Source organism: Psammomys obesus, unplaced genomic scaffold (genome assembly GCF_907164565.1).
Source record: "Psammomys obesus unplaced genomic scaffold, mPsaObe1.curated_primary_1811, whole genome shotgun sequence".
Taxonomy (NCBI): domain Eukaryota; kingdom Metazoa; phylum Chordata; class Mammalia; order Rodentia; family Muridae; genus Psammomys; species Psammomys obesus.
This window is the reverse complement of record NW_026592118.1, coordinates 755,292-769,281: the sequence shown is the minus strand read 5'-3', so window position 1 is coordinate 769,281 and position 13,990 is coordinate 755,292. Positions and strand designations below refer to the sequence as shown.

Sequence of the window (13,990 nt, the reverse complement as noted above, 5' to 3'; positions counted from 1 at the left end):
ACAGAGTGCAGCCTGCCTCGGTCATAATAGTAAGTTGAATCTTCGCGATTTTGCGATTCCTCCACGTTCAGGAGAGTGAAGGAACTAGGTGACCCCAAGGGCAGGGCTTGTTGTTTCCCCAGCTCTCTGCCCTAGCTGGCGCCTCATGCTCAGGAAGGCCCCACCCCCACCCCCACCCCTCGCCACGTGTGTCCAGTGGCTTGTGGTACTGGATTCATCTGCACATCGCCCGGGTGGCACTCGCTGATATCACCAGCAGATCCTTAGGTGCCTTGCAAGGCGAGCAGACGCTCTGGGTAGGCTGTGCGCAGATTGGCGTGCAAGTCTGGGCGTCTTGGCTGCTGCTTCTCCTGGGACTGCCTGGCCAGCGGGAGGGAGGCCCGGTGAGTGTGCCTGGAGCAGAGCAGGAGTAGCTGGACTGTGGTCGAGCCGAGTCTCTGGAATAGATTCTGAAAGTGAGTAGGAAATGCGAACTGACACTTCAGTGGTTTCTCCTCCAGACACTTGTGCGGTGATAGCGGGTCTGCTAGTCAGGGCAGGAGGATAAAGTCCAACCCGATTTGCTCCAAACGTTTGAAAAGTGTAGTTATTCTTGGATGGTTTGATTAAACTGGCTGAGCGAAGTCAGTACCATAGGAGGAGAAGTTTTCAAGGGGACTGAACCACCTGTTCTTAACACCCCACCCTACCCCACCTGAGAGGCCTGAAGTTTGTCAATTTTAGGCGTCTTGTGCTGGGCTCCCTTTCTGTGGAGATTGAGCCTTATTTTTATGCTGTTTTTTCCCTTACATTTTGTTCTTTGACAATTTCATACGTGGATATAATACATCCTATTGTTTTTTACAGTTGTCTACTTTTACTGTGTTTTGTTTTGTTCTCAGAATGGAGGTCTTTCTATGATTTCCAGGCTAAATAGGAACTCAAGCTTATACAATTCTCCTGCCCCAGTCATTCCAGCACTGGGACTATTGCAGGAAACCATCACACCAAGTTATTGCCATTGAGTGTTAATAATTAACTTAAAAAAAACCTTACTGGCTTATTACAGTAGTTACTAAAAGAACACCGAAAAAGTTTCATTATTTTTGACTTCTGAATTAAAGCCATTACCCATTTCCAGGGAAATCGTTGAGAGATTTTGAGCACATAATTTACTTAAAAAGGCAAATAAGTATTTAGGGAATCAATTTCAAATATGGTAGTATACTAGTTTTGTTTTGTTTTTTTTAAGAGATGAATGTATATGGAGAGACAGAAGTCTCTTGGTCCCATGATGATTAATCTCAATGAGTATGTTCATATTCTAGGGAAGGGCCAATGGCAATCTTTTTTTCTTTCTTTTTTTTTTAATTCTTTATTAATTATACTTTATTGATTTTGTATTTCCCCCTGTGGTTTCCTCTCTCCTCCAGTCCCAATCCCTTCTTCCTCCACCCTCTGCATGCATGCCCCTTCCCAAGTCCACTGATAGGGGAGGTCTTCTTTTCCTTCCTTCTGATCCTAGTCAATTAGGTCTCATCAGGAGTGGCTGCATTGTCTTCTTCTGTGGCCTGGTAATGCTGCTTCCTCCTCAGGGGGAGGTAACTAAAGAGCAGGCCCTGTTCCTATTACAATGGAACCCACTTGGTACTGAACTGCCATGGGCTACATCTGTGCAGGGGTCTTAGGTTAGCTCCATGCATAGTCCTTGGTTGGAGTATCAGTCTCAGGAAAGACCCTTGTGCTCAGATTTTTTGATTCTGTTGCTCTCTTTGTGGAGTTCCTGTACTCTCCAGATCTTACTGTTGAACATCGATGCAAAAATACTCAACAAAATACTTGCAAACCGAATCCAAGAACACATCAAAGATATCATCCACTACGATCAAGTAGGCTTTATCCCAGGCATGCAGGGGTAGTTCAATATGCTGCAGAAATCCATCAATGTGATCCACCACATAAACAAACGGAAGGAGAAAAACCACATGATCATCTCCTTAGATGCTGAAAAGGCATTTGACAAAATCCAACATCCATTCATGTTTAAAGTATTGGAGAGATCAGGGATAAAAGGCACATACCTGGACATAGTAAAGGCAATATATAGCAGGCCTATAGCCAATATCAAACTCAATGGAGAGAAACTTAAATCAATCCCACTGAAATCAGGGACAAGACAAGGCTGCCCACTCTCTCCATATCTCTTTAACATTGTTCTTGAAGTCCTTGCTAGAGCAACAAGACAATTAAAGGAGATCAAGGGGATACAAATCGGAAAGGAAGAAGTCAAAGTATCACTATTTGCAGATGATATGATAGTATACCTGAGTGACCCCAAAAACTCTACCAGGGAACTCCTACAGCTGATAACACCTTCAGCAAAGTGGCTGGATACCAAATTAACTCAAAAAATCAGTAGCCCTCCTGTATACAAAAGACAAAAGGGCCAAGAAACAAATTAGGGAAACAACACCCTTCACAATAGCCACAAAGGACATAAAGTACCTTGGTATGACCCTAACCAAGCAAGTCAAAGACTTTGTATGAAAAAAATTTCCAGTCTCTGAAGAATTAGAAGAAGATATCAGAAGATGGAGAGATCTCCCATGCTCATGGCTTGGCAGGATTAACATAGTAAAAATGGCCATCTTACCAAAAGCAATCTACAAATTCAATGCAATTCCCATCAAATTACCAACACAATTCTTTACAGACCTTGAAAGAAAAATTCTCACCTTCATATGGAACAACAAGAAACCCAGAATTGCTAAAACAATTCTCTACAGTAAAAGATCTTCAGGAGGTATCTCCATCCGTGATCTCAAGCTGTGCTATAGAGCAACTATACTAAAAACTGCATTGTACTGGCATAGAAACAGATTGGTGGATCAATGGAATAGAATAGAAGACCCTGACATAAATCCACACACTTATGGACACCTGATTTTTGACAAAGATGCCAAAAAAAGACAGCATCTTCAACAAATGGTGCTGGTCTAAGTGGATGTCTTTCTTTCTTTTAAAAATTAGTTGTTCCCCTTTTGGGTATATGCCTAGGAGTGGTATAGCTGGATCTTGAAGAAGCGCTATTCCTAGTTGTCTGAGGAAGTGCCAGATTAATATCCAGAGCGGTTGTACAAGTTTACATTCCCACCAGCAGTGGAGGAGGGTTCCCCTTTCTCCACAACCTCTCCAGCATATGTTGTCACATGAGTTTTTGATCTTAGCCATTCTGATGGGTGTAAGGTGAAATCTTAGGGTTATTTTGATTTGCATTTCCCTAATGGCTAAGGACATTGAGCATTTCTTTAAGTGTTTCTCTGCCATTCGATATTCCTCTATTGATATTCCTCTATTGAGAATTCTCTGTTTAGCCTAACCCTGCACAGATGTAGCCCATGGCACTTCAGCATCCAAGTCTGTTCCATTGTAATAGGAACAGGGACTGTCTCTGACATTAACTGATTAGCCTGCTCTTTAATTACCTCCCCCTGAGGGGGAAGCAGCATTACCAGGCCACAGAAGACAATGCAGCCATTCCTGATGAGACCTAATTGACTAGGATCAGAAGGAAAGATAAGAAGACCTCCCCTATCAGTGGACTTGGGAAGGGGCATGCCTGCAGAGGGTGGAGGAAGGGAAGGATTGGGACTGGAGGAGGGAGGGAACCACAGGGGGGGGGGATACAAAATGAATAAAGTGTAATTAAAAATAATTTAAAAAAATTAGTTGTTCCCTTTACATCTCAATCATAGCTTCCTCCCTCCTCTCCCTATCCCCACCCCATTACTCCTCTTCATTCCACCCTCTTTACCCTACCCCCCCTTCCCCTGCCCTTCAGAACAGGGGAGGCCCCCCACAACCCACCCCAGTACATCCAGTTTCATCAGTACTCTGTACTTCCTCTCCCACAGTGTCTTGGCAAGGCAGCTCCACCAGGGGCAAGTGATGGAAAAGCATGTAAGAGAGACTGTGTCAGGGACAGCTCCTGATTCCCTTACAAGAGGACCCACATATAGGCCCAGTGGGTATAAATGTGTAGAGGGCTTAGGTCTAGTCCATGCATGGTCCTTGGTTGGTTTTTCAGTCTCCACAAGCCCTCCTTGGCCCAGATTAGTTGGCTCTGTTGGTCTGGTGGCACTCCTGTCCCCTCTGAGTCCTTCTCCCCCCCCCCACTCTTCTACAAGGCTCCATACACTGGGCCCAATGTTTGGCTGTGAGTCTCAGTTTCCTCTCGATTCAGCTTGTCCAAGCCTCTCAGAGGACAGCTATGCCAGGCTCCCACCTGCAGACACAGTAGTGTCAGGGTTTGGCTCTCTCCCATGGAGTGGGTCTCAGGCTGGGCCTATGCATTGGTTGCACATTTTCTGAATCTCTGCTTCAGCTTTATCCCTGCACATCCTGTAGGCAGGGTAAATTCTGGGTGGAAGTTTTTATGGGTGTGTTGGCCACCAGGAATCCTGTCTGGTTAGAGGTTGGCCTCTCCAGTCTCCGTGACCCTGTCACCAGAGATCTCAGCTAGAATTACCCCCATATCCCAAAGAAGCTAAATAACAAGGAGGGCTCAAGTGAGGATGCTCAAATCTTACTCAGAGGGGAAAAATAATAGTCAGTGGAAGTGGTTGAACAGAGAGAATAGGATAGGAAAGGAAATGAGGGTGAGGATAAGATGTGAGGAGATCAGGGGCCAAAGGATAGAGGGCTTGCAGAGAGAGGAGAAACCATGGCCAGGGGCATGTCTTAGACAAGCTAGAGACCAGCAACAGGGTGGGCTCCTGGGAGGATACAGGGGTAACTCTAGCAATCATTTTTTTTAATTAATTAATTTATTCACTTGATGTCCAGATCATAGTGCCCTCCCTTTTCTCCTCCAGGTCCCTTCCTCCTTCCCTCTTTTCCCCTCCCCCTTTCCTATTCCTCAGATAAGGGGAGCCCCCTATCTACCCATCCCAGCTCATTGAGTTGCATCATGATTTAGTGGGTCTGTTTCATCTGTGGCCTGGCAAGGCAGTCCCCTGGGGGGAGTGATCAAAAAGCAAGCAACAGAGTCCATATCAGAGACAGCCTCTGCTCCACATACTAGGGAACCTACATGAAGCTTGAGCTGCCCATCAGCTACATCTGTGTAGGAGTCTAGGTACAGTCTATGGTCCTTGGTTGGTGCTTCAGTATTCCCAAGCCCCTCTAGGCCCTGGTTAGTTGGCCCTGTTGGTCTTCTTGTGGAGCTCCTGGCACCTCCAGGTCCTTCTATCCTTCCTCCCACTTTCCCAAAAGCACTCCCTATGCTTTGACCAGTGTTTGGCTGTGAGTCTCAGCATTGGTTCTGATCTGCTGCTGGGTTGAGCCTCTCAGAGGACAGCTATGCTAGGTTCCTGTCTTATTCTCTCTCCAGTCACTGTTGATGTTCATTCTATTTCCTCTTCTGAGTGAATTGAAGCATCCTCCTTTGGGTCTTCCTCCTTGTTACTTATCTTCTCTGTGTTGTGAAGTGTAGTATGTCTATCCTGTATTGTATGGCTAAAATCCACTTATAAGTGACTACATACCATGTGTGTCTTTCTGGGTCTGGGTTATCTCACTTAGGATGATAACCTTGTAAGGTATACTTTTGAAAACTATTTTATTTGGGTTTCTTATGCCTCATCCTACCTTCTCCACTTCAATCCTTTCCAACACCCCAAACATCAGGTAGGAGATAAAGATTAGTGGGGAGAGGAGGCATAGTTTTCCTTGGCTACTTTCATCTGTTTAGGGGCCTCAGGTTCCTTGGGGGCAAGTCCAATTGTCTTTTCAGGATATCTCCAACTTTTCATCACACTATATCAGCAGCAACCAGGAACATCAGGGGGAAGCACTAGCAGCATTCTTCTTCCTTGGAGGCCCATTTCTCTATTCCCTCTAGAGTCTTCATAACTATCTGCACTGGCAATGAGTCCCTCTCAGAGCCTGCACAAGGCAATTAGTTTGCTGCTATGGACAATCTCAGTCAGTCCTATATCTCACAAATGGGATTAAAACAAACCATGTTTACATATCATAAACCAAAATTTCTACAACATTTTCTAGTTCCACCTGCAAATTTCACCATTTTCTGGTTTTTAATTGCTGAGTAGTATTCCACTGTGTAAATGTACCACAATTTCTGTATCTATTCTTTAGTTGAGGGTCATCTAGGTTGTTTCCAGATTCTGGCTATTACAAATAAAGTTGCTATGAACATGGTTGAACAAGTGTCCTTGCTTTATGGTAGGAGCATCTTTTGGCTATATGCCCAGGAGTAGTATATCTGGGTTTTAAAGTAGAGCTATTCCCAGTTTTCTGAGAAAACACCGGATTGATTTCAAAAGTGGTTGTACAAGTTTGCACTACCACCAACAATGGAGGAGGGTTCTCCTTTTTCCACATCCTCTCCAGCATACGTTGTCATGTAAGTTTTTGCTCTTGGCCATTCTGATGGGTGTACAATGGAATCTGAGTCGTTTTGCTTTGCATTTCCCTGATGACTAAGGATGTTGAGCATTTCTTTAAGTGCCCTCAGCCACTCAAGACTCCTCTTCTCCATTTAGTTCTGTACCCCATTTTTAATTAGATTAAATTAGCCCTTTGTCAGATGTAGGATTGGTGAAGATCTTTTCCCAATCTGTAGGCTGGTCTACTGACAGTGTCCTTATATGGAAAAAATAAAAACCCAGAATAGCAAAAACAATCCTATACACTAAAAGAACTTATGATGCTATCTCCATCCCTGACTTAAAGCTATACTACAGAGCAATAGTAATAAAAACTGTATGATGCTGACATAAAAAATAGACTGGTTGATCAATGGAATTGAATAAAAACCCCAAAAATAAATCCACACATGTACAGACACTTGATTTTTCACAAAGGAGACAAACCATGCAATAAAAAAAAAGAAAGCATCTTCAACAAATTGTGCTGATCTAACTGGATGTCTACATGTAGAAAAATGTAAATAGATCCATATTTATCACCCTTCACAGAGTTCAAGTGAATCAAAGACCTCAACATAAAACCAGACACACTAAATCTACTAGAGGAGAAATCGGGGGATAGTGTTGAACTCATTGACACAGGAAACAACTTCCTGAACAGAACACCAACAGCTCAGGAGCTAAGATCTACAATTAATAAATGGGACCTCATGAAACTGAAAAGCCAATGCAATTGGGATGATATTAAAGACCCTAAGGCACCTGGTTTGATCCTCTGGGATGTGACTGTTTTGCTTAGGGAATGGCTAAAAGTTAAGCTCAGGCAGCATCCAGTAACTAACCACTCCTAAATTCTTCAAGTTCTCCTGCAGGGTAAAGAGTAAGTTTCTAGAAAGTAATTAAGTTTTGTGGCTTCCCTCTGAAGACACTCCAAGTGAATGCCTTACAAAGAACGAGAAGAGCCCCTGAGTGCTCTAGGACTCCTAACTGTCCTTTCCCAGGAGGTCTGTCCTAGTTTGCGGCCCATCATAATTATACTGGAGAAAAGAAGGGACAAAAAGTAAGGGACAACAGTTATTTTAAAAGAAGGAGAAAACATTTCACCTGTCATGAGTCATTCCATTAATTTGACTTAAAATCTTCATCTCCTTGGAATAATTACAAGGAGTAGACTTTAGCGTGGTCTAGATGGCTTTCTGTATGGAATGTTTTCACAGCCACTGTCATGCTCACAGCCAAGCTACCAGGCAGGCATTTTAAGCACAAATTCATTCAAATCTAGAGTTCCCAGGCGAAAAGGGGTACTGAGCTTTTATCAGTGTTCACCATGTCTGTTTGTCTGTCTCTCTCTCTTTTTTTTAATCTTACTCTTTCTCCTCCCATTCCTTCCCTTCATCTTCTTTCTTCTCTCCCCTCCTCTCTGCCTAACCTAAGTATGTTGGGGGGAGGGCAAAGGACAACCTCAGGTGTCCTTTCAGAGGCCACCCACTATGTCACCCTGTTTTCTGAGAGGGTCCCACACTAGTTTGGAGCTCCCAGAGTAGACTTGGCTGGCTTATCAGCTAGCCCCAGGGATTCACCTGTCTTTGCCTACTGCTACCTCACCAGCATTGGGATAACAACTCCTTAATGTTTGCAAGTACTGTACTGAATAAATTTATTGTCCCTTACTTTCTATCCCTTCTTTTCTTGAGTATAATCATGGTGAGCCAGGAAGCAGGACAGTTCTCTTGGGAAAGGACAGTTAGGAGTCCCAGAGCCCTCAGGGACTCTTCTTCCTTCTTTGAATTCATCTCCTTGATCCATGAATGAACATTGTCTGTATTTCCTTCAAGGGCTCAGAATAGCTCACTATAAAGGCATCCAGGAAGGAGAAGAGAACATATGAGTTGATTGGGAAACAGAGAACGAACTTTGCCCTATGTACTGTGCCATTCCTTTTTCTGTCATTAAATAAACTACTTCACATCTGTACGATAGTATCTTCTTAAGACCAGGAAATATAGGAGTTTGTTAGCATGACCCATATTTTATTTAAGGGACCCTGAATGAGTCATTTAAAGTCCCAGGAAAGTTGTACATTGGTCTATATACATCTAATATTTTTGTCTGGCTTGTCACTAGAAATGCTAAATGATTAAGCTTTTATACTATGTAAGTATTAAACAAATGGAGTCATGACATGGAAAAAATTTAAAGTGTTAGGGACTCAATTCTAGCAGGTCCATAGCTCATATCCTCTCTTGCCAAGCTAAGATTAGAGTTGTGAGACTCAAAGACGACAACATATTGTCTAGAAACTTTAAAATATTATATTTATCTGTAAATAACAATGTATAAAATAATATATTAAATAAATTTAAAACTGCAGTCAATATGAAACTATTGAGCTAGCTTTTTGTAATAATTAAAATCTGTTGTATGTCTTATTTACAGTACAACTTAGTTCATACTATCCACATTTTAAGTCCTATTTTAGGTAACACAAAGACATTAAATTGATACACTGATAGACATTAATTTAGGCTGAATTTTTATCTGAAACTTTATTTGTAGTTTTAGCCTCTTGCTTTAAATTAGTACAAATTTGTTTCTAACAATTATTAGTAATAAACACAGAAAGAATACAGTTGCAGGAAGAGTAGAAGTTGAGGAAATGAGATTTCCCCATTATTTCTGTATGTACCCGAAGTGGTAGGGAAGCTGAGACACCCCCTGTTATCTAACACCCTGTGATCTAACTTAGATTAATAATCTCTCTGACCTTTGCTCCTCTTCCATAATATGGATGGCGTTACTGTAGCACAGTACAAAATATATTTGATCTTTCCCTCTTCCCAGTCAGAGATCTCCCTAAATTCTTAGTATCTTCTGAGATTTTGTGTCTTTTGTTATTCTTAATGAGGTTTGGTTCCAGAGATTCATCACTGAGTTATACCCCTAAATCCCAACCAGAGGGCCTACTTTTTTCACACCCCAGTTTGTATGAGTGAGGTAGCCTAGATGGGGCATCTAGGTAGCCTTAGGGTGGGCACAGTCTCAGAAAGGCCTAGTGATGAGAGTTAAGATTTTGGCTCTTCCTGTGGACCTCTGGGAAAGGAGGAAGGAGGCTGGTGGTTCAGCTCTATAAAACTTAAACAGTAATATCTGAACATAAAGCTTCACTTGCCTGATAAACGCATTGACACCCAGGGATGGGGACATCTCTCAGCTATGTGGGATAAAAGCTAGAAGCTGTCTTGCTGAGGACCCTAAATCCACTGCTGTTCAGTATTTTTCTTGTCATTCATTTGTGTCCTTTATAACAACTGTCCTGTTGTCCTTTGGTTTGAGTCTGTGCTTTTGTGAAAGAATTTCCCTAGTAGCTGTTGTTGGCCTGGAACTTGCTATGTAGACCAGACTGGCCTTGAACTTGGAGGCATCCCTCTTCCCCTGCCTTTCAACTGCTGGGATTATGGCTACACACTCCCAAGCTCAGCTATCAGTGTTCTTTGTTGAACTCTGGTAAACTAAGTACAGTGTCTCCCTGTATTCTGTTAACCTATCTTTTATTTAACACAAGGAGGGCTGTGGGAAACATGAGTTTTTATAACCAGTCATTTAGAAGTGCAGGTGACAGCCTCCAACTTGGATTGATGCCTGAAATAGGGACTGTCTAATGTGACTGAGCCCTTAGCTGATGGCCAAGTAGAATTAGAATACAGTTGGACTATTGGAGACCAAAGCTGGTGTTCCTGAAAAGTTACAAGGTGTATGTGCCTGTCTCCAATCCAGTTACAGGAATGTTCATTTTCTGAGTGTAGAAGAGAAACACTGTGTGTTTTAAATATCCAGTATACCTCCTATGATAAATACTTCAAGTAAAATGTATACTTAAGTTACAGAGCAACAGGCTGCAATCTAGTAGTATAACTTGTAACTAAATCTAGTAGTATAGTTTTAATTCACACCAGCCCACTCACCCCCACCTTCAAATCTGTGCTACAAACAGAATTTATTTGGCATGTGTGGGACTGGTTTACAAAGTGAAGAAGTAGCCACCTTAAGCAGTGGATCCATTCCAGTACTTTTAGCTACTTAATTTCCCTAAATATGCATTACGTCTTGAATTCCAGATATAGATACAGATCTCCCTTCTCCCAGGAAAATGCGCTCAATCTTTCTTCAGCACTCCACCTGTGGAAGCAGAGTAGTTATCCCCAAAGGTCATAAATACTTACCTCCAATAACAGCTTTCCTCATAGAGATTACTCAAGAGGTTTGAGTTTTCAACAGAAAAGAATTGCTACGCTTTCCTTCATTTTTTTACTCCAAGTGTGAAAAGATGCAATAGAATGCCAGGTTATATTCTCTTGTCATAGGTAGAGGTATTCTCTGAAGCTTGGGTGATAGGAGGGGCAGCTTCAGTTAATCATAAATTATGAGTTTCATGGCATTTAAATTTATTTATTTTTATGAATTACAGTTTATTCAATTTGTATCTCAGCTCTAACCCCCTCCCCCATTCCCTCTAAATCCTTCCCTCCCTCCCTCTTCTTTTCCTATGCCCCTCCCCAAGTCCAATGATAGGGGAGGTCCTCCTCCCCTTCCTTCTGACCCTAGTCTATCAGGTCTCATGAAGACTAACTTCTTTGTCTTCCTCTATGAATTGGTAAGGCTGCTCTCCCCTCAGGGGGGAGGTGATCAAAGGGCTAGCCCATGAGTTCATGTCAGAGATGGTTCCTATTCCTATTATTGGGGAACCCTTTTGGACACTGAACTGCCATAGGCTACATCTGTGCAGGGGTTCTAAGTTATCTCCATGAATGGTCCTTGTTTAGAGTATCAGTCTCAGAAAAGACCCCTGTGCCCAGATTTTTTGGTTCTGTTGCTCTCCTGGTGGAGCTCCTGTTCCCTCCAGGTTTTTCTGTCTCCCCCTTCTTTCATAAGAACTTTGCACTCTGCCCAAAGTTTGGCTATGAGTCTCAGCATATGTTTTGATACCCTGCTGGGTAGAGTCTTTCAGAGGCCCTCTGTGATAGCTCCTGTCCTATTGCCTGTTTTCTCCCTCTTCCAATGTCCATCTCATTTACTTTTCTGAATGAAGATTGAGCATCTTACCCAGGGTCTTCCTTCTTGACTAGCTTCCTTAAGTGTTCAGATTTTATTATGATTATCCTATATTATATGTCTAATATCCACTTATACGTGAGTATATACCATCTATGTCTTTCTGCTTCTGGCATACCTCACTTAGGATGATCTTTTGTAGATTCCACCATTTTCCTGCAACAAATGGTGCTGGACTAACTGGATGTCTACATGTAGAAAAATGCAAATAGATCCATACTTATCACCCTGCCCAAAACTAAAATATAAGTGGATCAAAGACCTCAATATAAAAACAGACACACTAAACTTGTTAGAAGAAAAAGTGGGGAAGAGCCTTGAACTCATTGGCACAGGAGACAACTTCCTGAACAGAACACCAACAGCACAGGCTCTAAGAGCAACAATCAATAAATGGGACCTCATGAAACTGAAAAGCTCCTGTAAAGCAAAGGACACTGTCATTAGAGCAAAACGACAACCTACAGATTGGGAAAAGATCTTCACCAACCCTGTGTCTGACAGAGGGCTAATATCCAGAATATATAAAGAACGTACGAAGTTAAACAGCAACAAATCAAGTAATCCAATTAAAAATGGGGAACAGAGCTAAACAGAAATTCTCACTGGAGGAACATGGAATGGCAGAGAAACACTGAAAAGTTTCAACACATTTTTATAAAAGAGGTACATTGCGAAAGTGTAAGTTTGACTGAGTCATTATTCAAATTTGGATTTAAAATATCTTCAAGATCAAATATTATACTTTCAACATAACTATTGAAAAATGTTTGTTTTTTATTAGTCTTAATTTTGGGGAATTTGTTGACTTACTAAAAAGTTACAGATAAACAACCCAGCTGTCTCGTCCAGAGCAGTCGGTGGTACCTTGCATGGGTACCACAAATGATTTGCTGCTCAAACTGTCCCAGCTTTTGACACAGGTGTGATGCTATGCTTTTTTATATATTTACCACTACCATCATTTTCTGAAGTATTTCCTTCTCCTGTAGTATCACAAACACTTAAAGGCTCATGTTCACGTCTCAAACCTGGCACTCTGCTTATGTCCATTTAGAATGATACTGAAAACTGAGTTTGTTTCTGGTACCAGGCATCCTCTGAGTCTCTGTTTTATGTTGTGCATAGAATCCAGGGCCTTGTGCATCTGTGCGTGCTAGTAGACACTCTCCCTCTACGTGTGATCTCCACCCAGACTACTACTACATTCAGCTTCTTATATTAGGTAAGATATGATTATCGGCCTCAATTCAGGTGCCCTTTTTTATGAGAAAGAGATAAAATTGGCAAGATTTAGGAGTTTGCGTGGATGGCCAGTATTTTTTTGTTGTTGTTGTTTAATTATTTTATTTTATTTTTTATTAATTATACTTTATTTACTTTGTATCCCCCCTGTAGTTCCCTCCCTCCTTCCCTCCCACTCCCTCCTTTCCTCCTACTTCTCCACGAATGCCCCTCCCAAGTCCACTGGTAGGTGAGGTCTTCTTTTCCTTCCTTCTGATCCTAGTCAATTAGGTCTCATCAGGAGTGGCTGCATTGTCTTCCTCTGTGGCCTGGTAAGGCTGCTCCCTCCTCAGGGGGAGGTAATTAAAGAGCAGGCCAATCAGATTATGTCAGAGACAGTCCCTGTTCCCATTACTATGGAACCCACTTGGACACTGAACTGTCATGGGCTACATCTGTGCAGGGGTTCTGGGTTATCTCCATGCATGCTACTTGGTTGGAGTATCAGTCTCAGGGAAGACCCATGTGCCCAGATTTTTTGGATCTGTTGCTTTCCTTGTGGAGCTGCTGTCCCCTCCAGGTCTTACTAACTCCCACTTCTTTCATAAGATTCTCTGCAATATCCTCAAAGGTTGGCCATAAGTCTCAGCATCTGCTTGATAGTCTGCAGGACAGAGCCTTTCAGAGGCCCTCTGTATGGCCAGTTTTTTTTTTTTTAAATCAAATGTTGACCTGATAAGTATTATAAGACAAGCACTCCACAGATTAGCATCTGTTTGTGAGGCTCTGGTAGGGAACTAGGAATAATTTTTTTTAGCTTAGCAACTTCATTAAGCCATATACAGACTGATAACTGAATGTATATGAAAGGAGGTTGTGTAGAGACTCTGAGATTTTCAGTGTCCTTACATTGAAAGACTCCCGCTAGAGCCTCTCTAGACGGGGAGACCCCACTTCCCAAGGAATAGCGAGACCAGCCTTCGGATGCAAGCCGCAAGAGGTTTATTTCGATACATGGGTACCCGGGGCGACAAAGCCTTTTGGAAGACTTGCGCGCCTCTCGGTTGGGGTGACGGGTTTTTTTAGGGCTCGGGAGCAAGAAGCACGGTTACAGAAGCGAGAAGCATAGTTACAGGGATCTGATTGGGCAGTTTGAACAAAGCCATAGTTAGGTCACGTACCCGGAACAGGGAAGGCGGGAAGGCAGATGTGAGCTGAGTCACGTA

General features: G+C 42.5%; 1 protein-coding gene across 4 annotated transcripts in view; it reads left to right on the top strand.

Moving 5' to 3' along the window:
* The first annotated feature begins 224 nt into the window (after window positions 1–224).
* Window positions 225–13,990, top strand: part of LOC129680805 (broad substrate specificity ATP-binding cassette transporter ABCG2-like) — a 100,622-nt gene continuing 86,856 nt past the window's right edge. For 2 of the 4 annotated variants that reach the window (XM_055612556.1, XM_055612553.1), the window contains exon 1: window positions 225–455. The gene's annotated coding sequence lies outside the window, so the exon portion shown is untranslated. Of the gene's footprint in view, window positions 456–12,668; window positions 12,766–13,990 lie in introns of all 4 variants that reach the window. The other 2 variants (XM_055612554.1, XM_055612555.1) reach the window with 2 other exon arrangements.